The sequence below is a fragment of the Emys orbicularis genome, chromosome 1, assembly GCF_028017835.1.
Source record: "Emys orbicularis isolate rEmyOrb1 chromosome 1, rEmyOrb1.hap1, whole genome shotgun sequence".
Lineage (NCBI taxonomy): Eukaryota > Metazoa > Chordata > Testudines > Emydidae > Emys > Emys orbicularis.
In genome coordinates this window covers 126,932,057-126,949,065 of record NC_088683.1, presented here as the reverse complement: position 1 = coordinate 126,949,065, position 17,009 = coordinate 126,932,057, and positions in this window count along the sequence as shown.

Below are 17,009 nucleotides of genomic sequence, written 5' to 3'. Positions count from 1 at the left end.
CTCTTTGCTGGAGCACGTTTAGCAAGTACTTTGGACCTTAATGTCACACTAGGCTGTAACCTGAGCTGCAGTTTCTCCTCCCAAAATCTGAGGGGATGGGTGCGAAGGGGATGCTTCATTTTTAGAGTCCTTAGGGGCTTCTCTATGCTAGCAAACTTCATGGCTGTAATGCTGGTAAAAATGCCAGAATCCTGCCTGTACTGTGAATTCCATGACTACTAATGCCAGTGGAGCTGTACCTATGGTAAGTTTAGGGCAATGAAATTTGCTAGTGTCGATTCAACCAGATGGGGAAACAACGAACTACAGCTCAGCTGATATCACAATTTGACCATGTCAAGATCCTCAGGCAAAAAAGTAGGGAAATGAGGAGTTGATGTTTCCAGTGCAGTATTGCCAGTCTCCAAGCATTCAAAAATCATGAAATTTTAAAAATAACTGAGTTTTTAAAATTTGTCTGCTGGTGTTTTAGCTTTTATGATTCATATTTTCAAGCTTTTGTCTGCAACCAGGAGGTAAGAAACTTTTTTTAAATGAAAGCTGAAATACTGATGTGTTCATATTACTCCTGGAACTGGTGGTATAAGAAAAACACGCAATATCATGGCATGTGCAATAAAATCACAAGAGTTGGCAACAGTGGCAAGGTAATAGTAATAATAAAAAAAAATGAAATTGTGTATAAATTATAAAGACAACAAATTACAGTTCACCTTTAAAACTTCCCAGGGTGCTCAAAAGGTATTGTGAATTGGCTGACAATAGACTGCAACTAAATACCGTTAGGTCGGTTGACTGGAGCAGGATAAGGAAGAAGTACTTTCAATTGAACATTGAAATAATATTAAAGTTCTGTCTGGTGTTGAAATTTTTCAAGTATGTGTTTAATATTTTAGAATCCCTGACAATTTTCCTCCAGCAAGGTGGTGGTTGTGTGGCAGTGGCTGTTGTTTGTTGTGGTATCCAATGTAGGGATGTTACTTTTGGTGGCTTTGATTGCATCTATAGTGCTGCATTTATTTTGCAAACTAATTGGGCTTCTTTTGGATAGGTTAAAAAATAACTATGCATGGTTGGGTGTAGTAACACATCCCTCTTCTCTTTGCAGCCGTGCACAGCTGATTGCACTGTATGGCACTATGCAAGACTTAGTGCAAGCCCTGGCCTCCCAGAAGTACAAGAAATTAGGATGCTGTCCGCCACCTAGTGGCCACATATAACAGTGAACTTAACCAAATATTGGAGTCTAAACCAGTGGCTGGATCCACTAATTATTCACTGACAAAAAATGTTCTTAACAGTGTTAAGGTTGCCCGATGGTACATTGTGCCCTTGCAGAATATCAAGTTCAACAAAACTCAAACTTCTGAAAATGAGGAAATAGAATTAAGGTACATGGCCTCTCCACCTCCTCTGCCTCCCTGGAGCCACAATAGCCACTGAGAATTATCTGCATTCACTCCATACTCCTGGGGGAATTCTGCGTGAAAAAAATAAAAATTCTGTGCACAATATTTTCAATTTTTTGCATTTTTTATTTGTCAAAATAACACAATATAATCACACCAGTTTCAATTATTTTTGCTCATTTATTTCAAAATACCTATCAGCAAGTACGACTAACAATACAGACAACAAAAAAGATTCAGGAAATGTTTTTTGATAAATAGATTCCTTACTAGGCATATTAATACAGTTTAATTCATTTAAACTACAATATAGAACCGTATTTCCCGTGCCCCTCAGAATCAGAGAAAGGCTTGGGGGAGTCATGGGTAATGGAGAAGCTGAGGGAGAGGGAAGTAATTGCTGGGAAGGAGTCTGGGTGTGAACTTGGAGGGTTGTTGGGTATGGGTGGGAAAAGTATGGAACAGTTTTTGGGGGGTGGGTGGGAAGGGATTGTTAGGAAGTTTCTCCCATGCAGACCCTGGCTGACTCCTAGCTCTCCCGTTCAGTCAGGCACATCTGCCCCTGTTCCCATGTGTCCCTGCACCCCCATGTGTCCTTGCACTCCCTGTTCACATGTGTTCCTCCACACCCACTCCCCCATCCCTATGTGGCCCTGCACCTCCCTCCCCCCTGTGGCTCTGTGCCTCCACTCCCATTCAGCTCCTTTCCCCAGTCTGTCCTCCCCCACTAGCCCTTTTGAGCCTCTGTCTAACCCCCCAGCAGCCCCATGCTATCTGTCTCCTCATAGCCCCTGTCTCCTGACCTGGCCCGACAGGCGCTGTGAAAAAGGCACTGCAGTCTTTCTCTTCCCTAGCTCACCAGAAGCTGCTGCTTTGTTCTATCACCACAGTGCCCTCTGGTGGGCAAAAGGCGGGACTGCAGCAACTTTCTGGCAGAAGCTTTTTTTCTGCACAAAACATTAAAAATATGCATGGCTCATTAATTATGCATGTGCACAGTGCTGCAGAATTCCCCCAGGAGTAACTCCAGCTGCATTCACTGTGTTAGGTGTAGCTGCACTGAATGGTGGAGGAATTAGTTGGAACAGCTTGAAAGCTGTGATTGTAATATGAGGTGATGTGGAGGGCTGTGCCCCTCTGGAGATGTGTGTGTGAGCCTGTGATGGGGCATCTGCCCCACACTGGCAGAGAAGGGGTTAAAAGCAGCCTAGGAGGCTGTGCAGGGAACAGCCAATAAAAGAGGGGCTGCAAGGAACAGCCATCAGCATCCAATTCATATAAAAGTGAGCTGCAGGGAAGACCAGTTCAGTTGCTGCAGGGAGCCCAAGGGAGAGGACTGGGTTCCTAGAGGGCTGCAGGAGGGTAGCCTCTCAGACAGGGCAGCTGGTAGTGGGTACTGGGAGAGCTAGAGAGAGAGCTCTGGCCAGCTGCTGGGACTTGCAGGCTCGAGGCCCTGGGAAGAGGGTGAAGAAGGTTCTGGGGCCGCAGAAAAGTGGCCCAGGGAATTTGAAGCAGTACTGGTGAGAAGTTAAGGAGAGTCAGTGGGAGGCTGCTACCTAAAGGGTCTCTGGGTCGGGACCCGGAGTAGTGGGTGGATCTGGGTCTCATTCCCCACTGGGGAAGTGGTTAGATTCTAGAACTGAGATTTTCACCCTCACCCCCACACAGGAAAGGGAAAAACACTAACAGTGATATGGCCAGAGGGCTGAGTCGGGAAGATGATGCTGCAGTACTTGGACTGAGATGGGTCTGCAGAGGCCGGGATGACGACAGGCGAGGCATCATCAGGGGAGGGTGTGACACGTGGTGGAGAATGTGGGCATTCGGCTACCCCTGAGGAAAGGGGATTGAGTGAGCGACTCATATTGTTTAACAGCTACCCCTGATACAAGGGGAATGGGAAAGGCTATAGAAGAGACACCTGGGGCAAAGGGACAATGTAGCTGCCATGGGCAGAGGCCTTTTTGGTGGAAGGCATGTGTAGCTTCCCAGGCTGGACTTCAGAGTTGCCGCTCGCACTGAAGAGGGTTGAAGAGCAACCAAGGGGGATCCAGGACCTAATGATGTAGATGCTGAAGAACCAGCAGCTACAGTGGGAAGCACAGAGATATCTGCAGGAATCCCCGAGGTAGCTGGCTGAAAAGCAACACTGTTTGTTTGCTCAAGATCCTCCAGCAGGTGAGCAGGGGCCAGGAAGCCTGAGGCTGGACTTCAGAGTTGCCGCTCGCACTGAAGAGGGTTGAAGAGCAACCAAGGGGGATCCAGGACCTAATGATGTAGATGCTGAAGAACCAGCAGCTACAGTGGGAAGCACAGAGATATCTGCAGGAATCCCCGAGGTAGCTGGCTGAAAAGCAACACTGTTTGTTTGCTCAAGATCCTCCAGCAGGTGAGCAGGGGCCAGGAAGCCTGAGGCAAGAAGCGAGGCCCCAGGGTCAGGATGCTAGAAGCCCAAGCAGGGTGGTGTTACACTTGTGAGCAACGGGGACACTTTGAGAGAGAGTGCCATTATTGGGATGACAGGAAGTCTAGCTCCAAGGGAAAAAAAGTAGGAAAACCCCAAGGTCCCTGACCTGTGAAGAGAACAGGAAGGCGGGACACTTGTTTCATCTGTGGGGAACTAGGGCATGTGAAGAGGCAGTACCCCCAGAGGTAGGACCCGATCCAGGAGAAGGGGAAAGGATCCAGAAAGGACCAGAAAGAGGTGCCAGATACCCAAAGGGGATGCACCAGGACAATGGAGAAGGCCAATGGGGCCAAAAAAGAGAGAAATGGGAGAGAAGGAAGAGACCCTTAAATGTCCAGCTGAAGGATGTGGGGACTTGTGCAGAGACCAATCAGGGGGAGCTGGGAACTCAGACCATAGGAGAAGGGGTGCTGGGAGAGCCAGCAAAGCAAGGGCCTGGGCTAGGGGAGAAACTTAAAACCACTGAGCTGGCCTTGCAAGTAGCGCAAGAGGACACAGAAGCGCAGAAAGGGAAATTCAGGGACACCATGGAGGAAAAGGGCAAGTTGCTCTACCTAGTGGGAAACCTAAGTCAGGAGAGGAACATCCTGTGAACCCAGCTGCAAGGGAAGCAGGGGAGGTAATACCCCCACCCCGGGTGGTGGTCTTGAGGAGGAAGGTGTGTGATGGGGCATTCACTCACACTGCCAGAGAAGGGATTAAAAGCAGCCTAGGGAGGCTGCGCAGGGAGCAGGCAATAGGAGAGGGGCTGCGAGAAACAGCCAATCAGCATCCAGTAGGTTGATATAAAAGGGAGCTGCAGGGCAGAGTAGTTCAGTTGCTGCCAGGATCCTAAGGGAGAGGGCTGGGTTCCTGTAGGACAGCACCTCAGACGGGGCAGCTGCTAACAGATACCAAGGGAGCTAGAGAGAGAGCTCCTGATTGGCTGTTGGGACTTGCAGGCTTGAGGCCCTGGGAAAAGGGTGAAGAAGGTGCTGGGGCTGCGGGGAAGTGGCCCAGGGAATTTGAAGCAGCACTGGTGAGCAGTTGGTAGAGGCAGCAGGAGGCTGATAGCTATGGGGTCCCTGGGCCAGGACACTGAGTAGTGGGTGGACACGGGTCCCCCCTGCCCAACTCGCCAGTGGGGAGGTGGCCAGACTCTAGAAATGATAGAGCTCACCTCCCCTCCCCCACCCCGGGAAGGGGAAAAACACTAACAGTGACATGACCAGAGGGCTGAGTCAGGAAGAGGATGCTGCAGCACTTGGATGGAGGCAGGTCTGCAGAGGCAGTGATGACAACAGGAGAGGCACCATCAGGAGAGGGCACACCAGCTAGCAGAGCTAATCCCCATGACAGCCAGCAGGAGGCACCGCAGTGGTGAAGGAACCCCGTGACAGAGCCCTTCTCCCTGCCCCCCATGAGTAATAAAGGAAATAGGGGCACGTGTAGCTTGAGAGATCCAGTATGCCTCATGTTGTATACTATCAGCTGTGCTAGTAGTGGGGCACAGAGTCTCCTTGCCATGGAGACTGTCAGCAGTTGGGTGGGAGATGAGTGTGGTTTGTGAGTTTAATGAAGGGTAAGTGAAAGTCTAGTGTTAGATGGCATCTCATGGGGAAGGGTAAAGGGTTTATAAAAGGATAGATGGGATTCCTTCTCTGGAGGAGCCAGGAGGCAAAGTGTTTGAGTGTAGGGCAGTGCAGCTCCTGTTCAGTACAGTGCAAAGGGAGAGTGCAAGAATGTGTCATGGTGTATTGGGGCATTGCTGAAAGAGGCTGGAGTTATGGTTGCATGGGCATGTATCTTAACTCCTTCAGTGCCTGGTTTCCAGATATTTGAGTTTTGCTTAACTCCGTGTTCTGGAAGGGCACAAAGTATTACCCAGCAACCTTCACTCTCCATTAACAAAGTCTATGGTCAGTGAATATTAGAGAAGCACTTCTGCAGTTTTCCTCCCCAGTTCTGTGCCTCTAAATTAGCTATGGTGCATGCATCATCAAAGAAGACATTCCATCCCTCTATTATGAGGGATGCCTGAATTTCTAGGCACCTATCCACTCCCTACCAAAAAGGGTACCAGATAGCAGGTCATTTTATAACCTGGTGCAGTCCAGGAATAAACTCTGGCTCACAATTGCCTCCTGGAGGAAGGATGACCTAGCAAAGAGGTACTGGGCTGGAATTCAACAGACTTAGGTTCAATTTCTGCCTCAGCCACAGACTTTCTGTGGGACCTTGGTCAGGTAGCTTAATCTCCCTGTGCCTTGGTTCCCCTGTAAAATGTGGATAATTCTTCCCTGTCTTACAGAGGTGTAATGCTTGTGCTCGGATACTACAGTGGTGAGGGCAATATGAGTACCTAGACAGATGCAGTTGAGCTATAATGCCTACCCCTTCCCCATCATATACTAAAAAGCAACCCTGAGTCATGTGACCAAAAAAGGCTGGTCTCCTAGTGCAACTCTGTGTTTGTATTTCAGATCATTTCAGGGGGAAGGGAAGGAAGGGTATTGGTAAAAAAAACTTGAGCAGTGTGGTTTATTTCCAGCTCTGCCTCTTCACCTCTGAGCCTCTGTTTCCCCTCCCACTCTTCTTCTGACTTCTTGTCTATTTAGATTAATTCTCTTCAGGCAGGCACTGTCTCTCACTATGCGTTTGTACAGTGATGCCTGAGGGGCAGTTCCCTCGCCTCATCCCAAGATCCCGGCAGATACTGAGGAGGGAAGAATGTGGGGTTGGTGGGCAGGAGGGCCTCTGCCATTACCCCATGTTGCCCTTCCCAGAGTCCCACCTCTCCCCTCTCCTACCACCCATTCTCATTTATCCCTCTCCCCTTGCTGTGGCCCCACTTTTGTCCCCTAATCCCCCTCCCATCCCAGCAAGCATTCACATATTTAGTTTAGTTTATTTTCACAAATAGCTTGATTATATTTCCCCCAAACTTAAAGAAAACCCTGACAGACAGATTTTTGGGAAAATGCCAAGAGCACGTTTCCAGCTTCCTGCCCTACATCAAACAAAATCAGCCACTAGCTGGGATCAGTGGCTATGGCTAGTCTGTCCACATGTGCACAGTGTAATCCGTTTGGTGTATGAGCTTTCGAATGTTAGGCACCCTCCTAAATAGACAGCTAAACTTTCTTGAATACCATTTTCAATTTGACTCCCCCAAAGGGGAAGTGAATTCCATGCATGAGGTGGGGGTAACTTTTGAGTGACTGAGACTCTTTTGTGACAGGATCAGAGCCTGGATTTGATCCCCAGTTCTGGGCAAAAACACATTGCTAGAATCTGAACCTTAAGAAAAGGCTGTTTTCATAGAGTTGGAAGGGACCTCAGGTCACCTAGTCCAATCCCCTGCTCAAAATAGGACCAATCCCCAGACAGATTTTTGCCTCAGATCCCTAAATGGCCCCCTCAAGGATTGAACTTACAAGCCTGGGTTTAGCAGGCCAATGCTCAAACCACTGAGCTAGCCCTCCCATTGCTAGTGATTGACCTGAATCTCAGGAACCCCTGGGTAAAATGATGCCAAATCTGGACCATTAACCTTACCATGCCACCCCTGAGGCGCACCGAGTTTCAAATCAATCCAAGTAACTGCCGATTTTAGAGCACTCAGACTCCGGCTTTAAATAGTTCTAAACTCAGTGATGCTCCAATGTAATACCCTGCACATTGCTGTAGTAGAGACTTCAGCTAGGACCCTGGAATCTGTGGGCAGCAATTTGACCAAAATCCAATAGGTTGAGTGATAGCTGGTGTGTTTTTAAACTTGTCTCAGCTGGAAGTCGCTCCTTGCATCTCTTACTGGCCTTTCACAAAGGGCATAAGAAAAGGAGCATAGGAGAGAAAAAAAGAGGTAAGATATGGAAATAACTGGAACCTTCTGCCTCCTCTCTTAGTTTAGCCTCTCCGTCTTGTCTTGGGCTAGTCTTTCCCCCTTTCCACATTTTCCTCCTTTCTTCTCTGCTCTGTCATCCACCCTCAGCAGACAATCAAATAAAAATTCAAACAACCATCCGTTAAAACATTTGTATCTCACTAATTGGCACCCTTGTTGGCAGGCTTAGCAGACAGGCCGAAGGCTGAACTGGTGTAGACTGGCACACAGCACCATATCCTGTCACATCCAGAGGTCGGGTGTGTTGAGGCCGATTGGAGGAGGGCTATGGCCCATGCTATGCCTAGTCTTAGGATAAATAACACTTCCTTTTCCAGAGATGTCATTTTGGTATCATCCACTGGTAACTACCTTCACAAAAAGCAAATTGTCTGACAGCTTATTCTTCTTATATAAACAAATACAACTGAGTCTTAAATGGAAAGTCAGAATGATTTATGTTTTAATATAGCTGTGTTTGTATCATTTAAAAAATCCCCGGCATCAGTATTGATCTCTGAAAAATCGTTTCAGTGAATCTCGTTTATAAAGAGGGGGTGGGAGAAAACAGTCAGACCCGGTTTGTGGAATGTGATTGATTGAAACACTTTAGTATTTTCATTTCCTACTCCACCCTCCTTGCTCTCTCACCCTCCACACAAATAGATCACATACCCATTGTGTTAATAGGGAACAGACGGGAAGCTAGAAAAATTCAAATCAGAAATAAAACCTCAACTTTTTAAAAGGGAGGGTAATTAATGATTAGAGCAGCTTCCCAAGTGAAGTGACAAATTCATCATCACTTATAGCTTTTAAAGTGAGGTAGGATGTCTTTCTAAAAGATCTACTCTACTCTGAACATGAGTTATTGAACCCCAAAGTGTTCTCTAACATAGTAGGAAAGAATGGGGCCTGGTCTACACTACGAGTTTAGGTCGAATTTAGCAGCATTAAATCGAATTAAGCCTGGACACGTCCACACGACGAAGCCCTTTTTTTCTACTTAAAGGGCCCTTTAAACCGGTTTCTTTACTCCACCTCCGACAAGGGGATTAGCGCTAAAATCGGCCTTTGCGGGTTGGATTTGGGGTAGTGTGGACGGAATTCGACGTTATTGGCCTCCAGGAGCCAGGGCCGGCTTTAGGCCAATTCCACCAATTCCCCTGAATCGGGCCCCGCGCCTAAGAGGGCCCCGCGCCCAGTGGCAGGGCCGCCCAGAGTGGGGGGCAAGTGGCAGAGAATCCCTTCCCTGGCTAGAGGCACCTTTTAAATTTTTACTCACCCGGCAGCGCTCCAGGTCTTTGGCAGCGGGTCCTTCACTCGCTCCGGGTCTTCGGCGGCACTTTGGCGGCGGGTCCTTCAGTGCCGCCGAAGACCTGGAGCGAGTGAAGGACCCGCCGCCAAAGACTAGGAGCGTGGCCCGGTGAGTACAAGCCCCACGTGTTTTTTTTTTTACGTGTTTTTTTGTTTTTTTAGTCATCCCTGTCAGCGAGTGACGACATGGCTTATAGGTACAGGGAATTAAAATCAACAAAGGTGGCTGTGCATCAGGGAGAAACACAAACAACTGTCGCACAGAATGCCCCCCCCAAAGATTGAACTCAAAACCCTGGGTTTAGCAGGCCGTTGATTTCACGGAGGGAGAGGGAAGCAAATGAATACAGAACAAATCTGGTCCATCTATTTTTTACATCTTAAGCTGGCAGCAGACAGTGCAGCATGACTGATAGCCATCGGCATCTTCTGAGTGCTTGGCAGAAGATGCTGTACTACGACTGCTAGCCATCGTTGTCAAGACAGTTCAATAGGACTGCTGGCAGGACTGAATCTCCAGGAGACAAAACATGTCTGCCCAGGTGCCTCTGATCGAACTCACTGAGGAATATGATGATGACAGATATCAATCGTAATACAACATCTACTACCAGAAGGCAAGGAGCTGCTGCTGTATAGCAATGCAGCCCCACGTCTGCCAGCACCCAGATAGCCGATGACGGCTACCAGTCATACTGCACCGTCTACTGCCAAAAGGCAATTAGCTGCTGCTGTGTAGCAATGCAGTACCACGTCTGCCAGCACCCAGATGACATATGGTGACGGTGAGCTGAGCTGAGCGGGCTCCGTGCTTGCCGTGGTATGTTGTCTGCACAGGTAACCCAGGTAAAAAGGCGCGAATCGATTGTCTGCCGTTGCTCTGATGGAGGGGGAGGGGCCTGACGACATGTACCCAGAACCCCCCGCGACACTGTTTTTGCATCATCAGGCATTGGGATCTCAACCCAGAATTCCAATGGGCGGCAGAGACTGCGGGAACTGTGGGATAGCTACCCACAGTGCAATGCTCCGGAAGTCGACGCTAGCCTCGGTACTGTGGACGCGGTCCGCCGACTTAATGCACTTAGAGCATTTTATGTGGGGACACACACAATCGACTGTATAAAACAGATTTCTATAAAACCGGCTTCTATAAATTCAACCTAATTTCGTAGTGTAGACATACCCTAATTCTGCAGGAATTACTGGTGAAAATCTGTGGCCTGTATCATGCCGAAGATCAGGCTCCATGATTATAATCCCTTCCGGCCTGAAAAATCGATGAATGGAAATTCACAGAAGAAACAGAACACATTAACAACTATTAGCAGAAAAGACCTTGAATGTTCTACACACATTAGCCACATCACAGCTTGAATGAAAATGATTCTGGCAGTTCCTGTCATTGATTCTCCTTTCAGCAACTCCTTCCTTTCATAATTTTGCTGAACGTGATGTACAAGTAGTGTGAGATTTAAAACCTTTATCCTGACAACAAAGCTCCTGCAGGCATGTGGTTTAATGGGGTGGGGACTGGGCAACGAATGATTATAAGGAACACACGCCGTGTTGGGCTGTGAGGAACAGATTGGCACAAGAGCAGTACTAAATGCGGAGCTCTACAGTCTGAAACCAAGATAAAACTAAATTTTATTTCTCTGTGTTGCAGTCTGATGCATCTACTTTAATCAGAAAAACGCATCGTATCCCTCCTGTTCTGTAAGTAGGTTTATTATTTTCAAGTTGAAACTTATTTTGTCATTCTGAGAAAAAACAATCTCAGCATAACTTTGTAGGTCAGTGACAAAAGTAAAAGAAGCCTTTTATTTCTGAGACAGCCCTCTGGGATTCCCCCTATTTCTCCCTCTTCTGACCCTCCTTCAGACTGAGTAGAGTGGTGTTTAAGTATCTTTTGAAGCTAGTCAATATCACAAACAGTTTTCATCCACCAGCAGGGGTCACTCCAACAATGCTCTCAAGGGATTATAACAATTTAAGTGCATAGTATACCTCTCTTTCTGCTGTACCAGCTACAGTCATGGCCTATGTTCTCACTAGATGTCCCATGCAAAACAGAGTTGGGTATGGTGGTAGTTGGAAGGAAGGGCATCGAGAAATCACATGGTGCTGCCGGACGCACACAAGTGATTCAGTAGATGGCACCTTTCCCCCTGCAGAACAGAAGTAATATCCCAACCAAGGGGTTGGGAAGTTCTGGTTTTCAGAAGAAATGTAAACCAACAACCTTTAGGCCATTAAGATCCAGTGGCAGGCTTAGAGTTCAGGCCATATTTCAACTTGTATAATAACATGCATTCTGTGTATATTTCCCCTGTGGTTTCAATTCAATATGGTATCCTTCATTTCCTGTCATAACCTGTCATGTAATGCTACTGTATGCTGTTAAACCGATGTTGCATTGCATCCCATTGATGGGTGATATGTTGCCAACTTTCTACTCGCACAAAACCGAACACCCTTTCCACGCCCCTCCTCCGAGGCCCCGCCCATGCACCACACCTTCTCTGAGGCCCCGCCCCCTCCCTCTGTCACTCGCTCTCCCCACCCTCACTCACGCACTCATTTTCACTGGGTTGGCTCAGGCGGCTGGGATGCAGGAGGGGGCGAGGGCTGGGGGTGCAGGCTCTGAGGTGGGGCCAGAAATGAGGAGTTCAGAGTGCGGGAGGGGGTTCCAGGCTGAGACAATGGGTTGGGATGTGAAAGGGGTGAGGGCTCTGGCTGGGGGTCCAGGCTCTGGGGCCAGGGATGAGGGTTTGGGGTGCAGGAGGGGGCTCTGGGCTGGGGGGTGGAGCCGAGGGGTTCGGAGTATGGGATTGGACTCCAGGCTGAGGCAGGGGGGTTGGATGTGGGAGGAGGTACAGGCTCTGGGCTGGGGGTGCAGGTTCTGGGGTGGGGCCAGAAATGAGGGGTTCAGGGTGTGGGAGGGGGCTCCGGGCTGGGGCAGGGGATTGGGGTGCGGTGGGGGGGTGAGGGCTCCAGCTGGGAGAGGACGGGCTCTGATGTGGGGCTGGGGATGAGGGATTGGGGTGTAGGAGGGGACTCGGGGCTGAGGGGTTCGGAATGTGGGAGGGGGCTCTGGGCTGGGGCAGAGGTTGGGATGCAGGGTGTGTGTGATGGATTTCTTGTATCCAAACTGATTATTTTCATTACTAATCAGAAGCTAAATCTACTTTCTATCATCTGAGAGTCAATGAGCATACTGGATATAGAGAAGTGATGCCTCTTTTATGTTCCCTTGTGGATTTCAAAATATTTAATATGATTCAAATATGGGTCAGCCATTCTAACAAACTGCAGACAAACAGTGTAGAGCAAATGGAACCTGTCATATTTTCTTCCACTATGTGATGAGATATTATTCAGAAAACTGAGCGCAATTAAAATCTTCATGTAATTAGTACACAAGAATGCAGCTGCAACTTATCTCTGGTAAACAACCAGGCCAACCTGAATGTTCCAGTTGAGATGTTTCCTCCATGATACTTATCAATTTGCTACAGTGTTTATAAGTTTTCATCCTCCATAAGGATTATGAGAACAGAAAATGAAATGGATGGGCCAAAATTCTGTAACCAAGAAGACTGCACCTTCTCTGATTAGCTACTTGTACTGACATTGACTTCGTTCAAATATGAAGGTACTCATAATATTTCAGGAAGTGCTGCACCCTTTGCAAGCTTGCATTCTCCCAGTCCCAGCAGCCCAGCATCTCACATTGTCCTCAGAGCTGCTATAAAAAGCTCGCTCCGTCTGTCTCTTTCATTCTCAGGTCAGTTCTGAGGCCTAATCACCATTGTCAAAGGTTTTAAAAAATGGATACCTAAATGTTGGTTCCTAAATCCACTCTGTAGCACCTAACTAAGTACCCTGATTTTCAAAATTAATGAGCACTCAGCAGCTCCCATTGACTTTATTAGTGTTGAATTTGGTCCTATGATTCTATGAATAAAATATTTCTAATCATGTTTTCAGCAAGATGTTGCAAATTAAGAACTGACCCACAGAAGAACAAGACTGTACACTCCTTTAAAAAAAAGTGGGGCAGTATAAGAGCACCTAAAATGTTTCATGCTGTTGTCCTTTTTACAAAAACATTGAATAAGCACATTGCCTATTTCATTAGCTCATCCCACTTCCAAGGACACTGTAGGTATTCAGTAGATTTTATTTGAGGTGTAACCGCAAACTAAATATGTAAACTGGTTGAAAAATCAGCGGGGAAATTTGTATGAAAATTGTCATGGATTTTTTTTCTCTTTGTCAAAACTTGAAATCTCCAAGTGTTAGACATTTGAAATGAATTAAACTGTAATTAATACCAGACATAGGATGAAAGTTGTGTCTTTGGGCCTCATAGACAATATGAGGTATGGTGTAATGTTCACATTCTGATCTCTCCAGTTTAGTGAGCTGACTGACCATTCTTCATCCAGCAGTAGAACCAGAGCTCTAACTGTTCACAATAAAACTTGCCTGATCTCGTGTTTCATTATGAATTCTAAACCAGGGGCAGATATAACCTACTGATTCAATGGATGCACTATACTGTAGTCAAGTGGGGGCACCAAACACCTGCTGCAGCACCCGCCACCCCAGGACCACAGTGAGGAAGGAAGGCCCCAGGAGGGACGGGAGAACAAACCCTGCATTCATCCTTTCTCCTCCCCTTCCCCCATCCCAAGGCAGCTCCTGTCTTGTGGGGCTAGGCCTGGGTCCCCAATCTAGGCATTACTGTCTGGCACACAGGATCACAGCACTGCTCAGGATTTGCTCCCTTGGTTTCACAATTTCTGTGGGTATGAGTGAACCCCATTAACCCATGCGAAAGCTGCCATGGTTCTAAAATGAATTCTGGTTCATTGAGAGCTTCACTAAGACTTGTGAACCTGAGATAGTTGTGAAACCTGGTGATCTAGACAGAATTTTGCTTGGAGTGTTGGTTTCTGATGAACTTAAAATTCAAAGAAAAACTTGAGAGATATTGTAGTAAAGTGGTCATGATAGGGTTAACTGGGTTACCAAGAGTATTATAAAATGGAGCCAGGCTCCACGCAATCCTTTACTTCCTATATAGTCCATGTGAGTTCCCCCTCCCTCCACTCTTGTTGTGGTGCAGTTAAAAAAAGCAGCAAGTTCTCAGCCTGCAGTCTTGTGTAGCCTTATTTTTGTTGCACTGGATGGTCCCTTTACAAAAGATTCTATCCCATTTGACTTTGTAAAATCCTCTGCAGTTGCAAACCAAAAGCACCAAGCTGAGCACAGCTCCATGCACAAAATATTTCAACAAAGAACAGTCCTGCAGGAAACTAAACGGAGCAGGGCATGAATTGCTTCCTCCTCCAGTTCTGCCATCACTGGCCTAGTCCACACTGTGAACTTTTGTCCTCTCTGAACACAACCCTTGATAAATGTGTTAGCCAGGACTGAGCAGAAGTTAGCAGTCAGTGTAGATCTGGGAAACCAACGTTCATCGTCATATCAACTATGTTATTAAATGCTCATTAATGACGTTAGCTGACCTGGTGCTAAGCATGGCTTTCCCTGGTCTGTGTCCTTGGCTAAACTGTTTTCAGTCTTCTCTCAGCTAATATGTTTATTGACAACCATGGTCAGGCATGGTAGACTGTTATAGATCAGAACTGTTCTGGGACTGATGTTCAAACTTGACAAGTCTTTCCATTGGTCCTGCTACTGGAAAAGATGGGGGGAGGCAGATCAAGCAACAAATTGCTGAAGCTGTTTGGTACCCCAAGTAGCCACTTTGTTTGTTTATTTGCTTGCTTTAAGGGCAGCCCAGAATTATCCTGGCATCTGAGATGAAGAGCCTTAGTATCCGCAATCTTCTGCCAGCTTACTGTACTCAAGGAGGAAAAAAAACTTGAACTGAAACTAAGTTCTGCAGGCATCTTTCTCCCTAAGAAGCTCTGTCTGCATGAAGTCAAATGCTATGCCATTAACTATATAGAAGTGCTCAAGGGCCAACAATGGAATAATGTGTTAACAACATACAAGTGGTGGCTGTTATGAATCATTTTCGCTGTTTGATGCACTGTTGGAGGAGTCATTTTCCCTTCAAAAGCAGAGAGTAAGGAGCTATAGAAAATGTATGCTCCCATTGTCAAAGGTTTGCCTTCTTTAAACCAAAATGTATCACCATGTCTTCTATTGGACTGAATGGGTTATGAAATGAATCATTTTACAGGCGTGCCAAAGTGTGCTTTGAAATTACAAGAAAGTCACTTTTGAGATTTTTTTTCTGTTTCTCAATAGCTCTAATTGCAATAGCGAATTGCCTTCTGCCCCCCACTAAAGTTTCCTGCAGTTTCAACCAGTTGCAAGCTTCTTTATTTGCTGACCTATCCTGTTGTGCAGGGTCATTGTAAGTGTAGTTACACTGGTAAAAAGGGCTGCTATTTTTGATCCCAGAAATTGAAGCATTTAGCCAGAGGGAGGAGGAATGCTAAGCCTCCAAAGGTTCTGTGTGTTGATACAGCTTCAGGGTATGTTGCAACTGCGGAATTGGAACCTTTTAAGGCTCCTCCCTCAAAAATAGTCCTGAGTGGGGAAAACAGGAAAAGAATGGGGGCGTGGGAGGGGGAAGGAACACAACAGCAGGAAGTGACTGAGGAAAAGAATGGGTGGCTTAAAGTAGTTTTTAAAAATTCACACCATATTGTAGTTTTATTTGAAAAAGCTGAAAAGGGTTTAAAGGTACAACATTTTAATGTTTTAAATGTGTATTTACATATGTGCATGTCTCTTATTCATGTCATAGGTGCTGACTTTCATTTTTTCCCCAGGGGTGCTCCACCCCACTCCGCCCAGAGGCCCTGCCCTCACTCCGCCCATTCCCCAAAGGCCCCGTTCTCGCTTCACCTCTTCCTGCCCCCGCTCCGCCCCCTCCCCGAAGCCCCTACCCGCCTGCCACTCGCTGCTTTCCAGCCTCCCCCAAACCCCGCCCCCAGCCGCCAAACAGCTGTTTGGACTGGGCCATGCCAATCAGCTGTTTAGGCTGGTGGGTGCTGAGCACCCACAAGTTTTTTTTTTCAGCTACCAGAGCACCCACAGAGTCAGCGCCTATGATTCATGTATATAGTAGGGCTCTCGATTAATCGCAGTTAACCCAAGTGATTAACTCAAAAAAATTAATTGTGATTAAAAAAAATTAATCGCGATTATTTGCAATTTTTATCGCACTGTTAAACAATAGAATCCCAATTGAAATTTAATAAATATTTTTGCATGTTTTTCTACATTTTCAAATATATTGACTTCAATTACAACACAGAATACAAAGTGTACATTGCTCACTTTATATTATTATTTTTTATTATAAATATTTGCTCTGTAAAAATGATAAACAAAAGAAATAGTATTTTTCAATTCACCGCAAACAAGCATTATAGTGCAATCTCTTTATCGTGAAAGTGCAACTTACAAATGTAGATATTTTTTTTTGGTAATATAACTGCATTCCATAACAAAAGAATGTAAAACTTTAGAGCCTACAAGTCCACTCAGTCCTACTTCTTATTCAGCCAACCGCTAAGACAAACAAATTTGTTTACATTTATGGGAGATAATGCTGCCCACTTCTTATTTACAATGTCACTTGAAAGTGAGAACAGGCATTCACATGACATTTTTGTAGCCGGCATTGCAAGGTATTTTCGTGCCAGATATGCTAAACATTTGTATGCCCCTTCATGCTTCGGCCACCATTCCAGAGAACATGCTTCTATGCTGATGATGCTCATTTTAAAAAAAAAGTGTTAATTACGTTTGTGACTGAACTCCTTGGGGAAGAATTATATGCCTCCTGCTCTGTTTTACCCGCATTCTGCCATATATTTCATATTATAGCAGTCTAGGATGATGACCCAGCACATGTTGTTCATTTTAAGAACACTTTCACTGGAGATTTGACAAA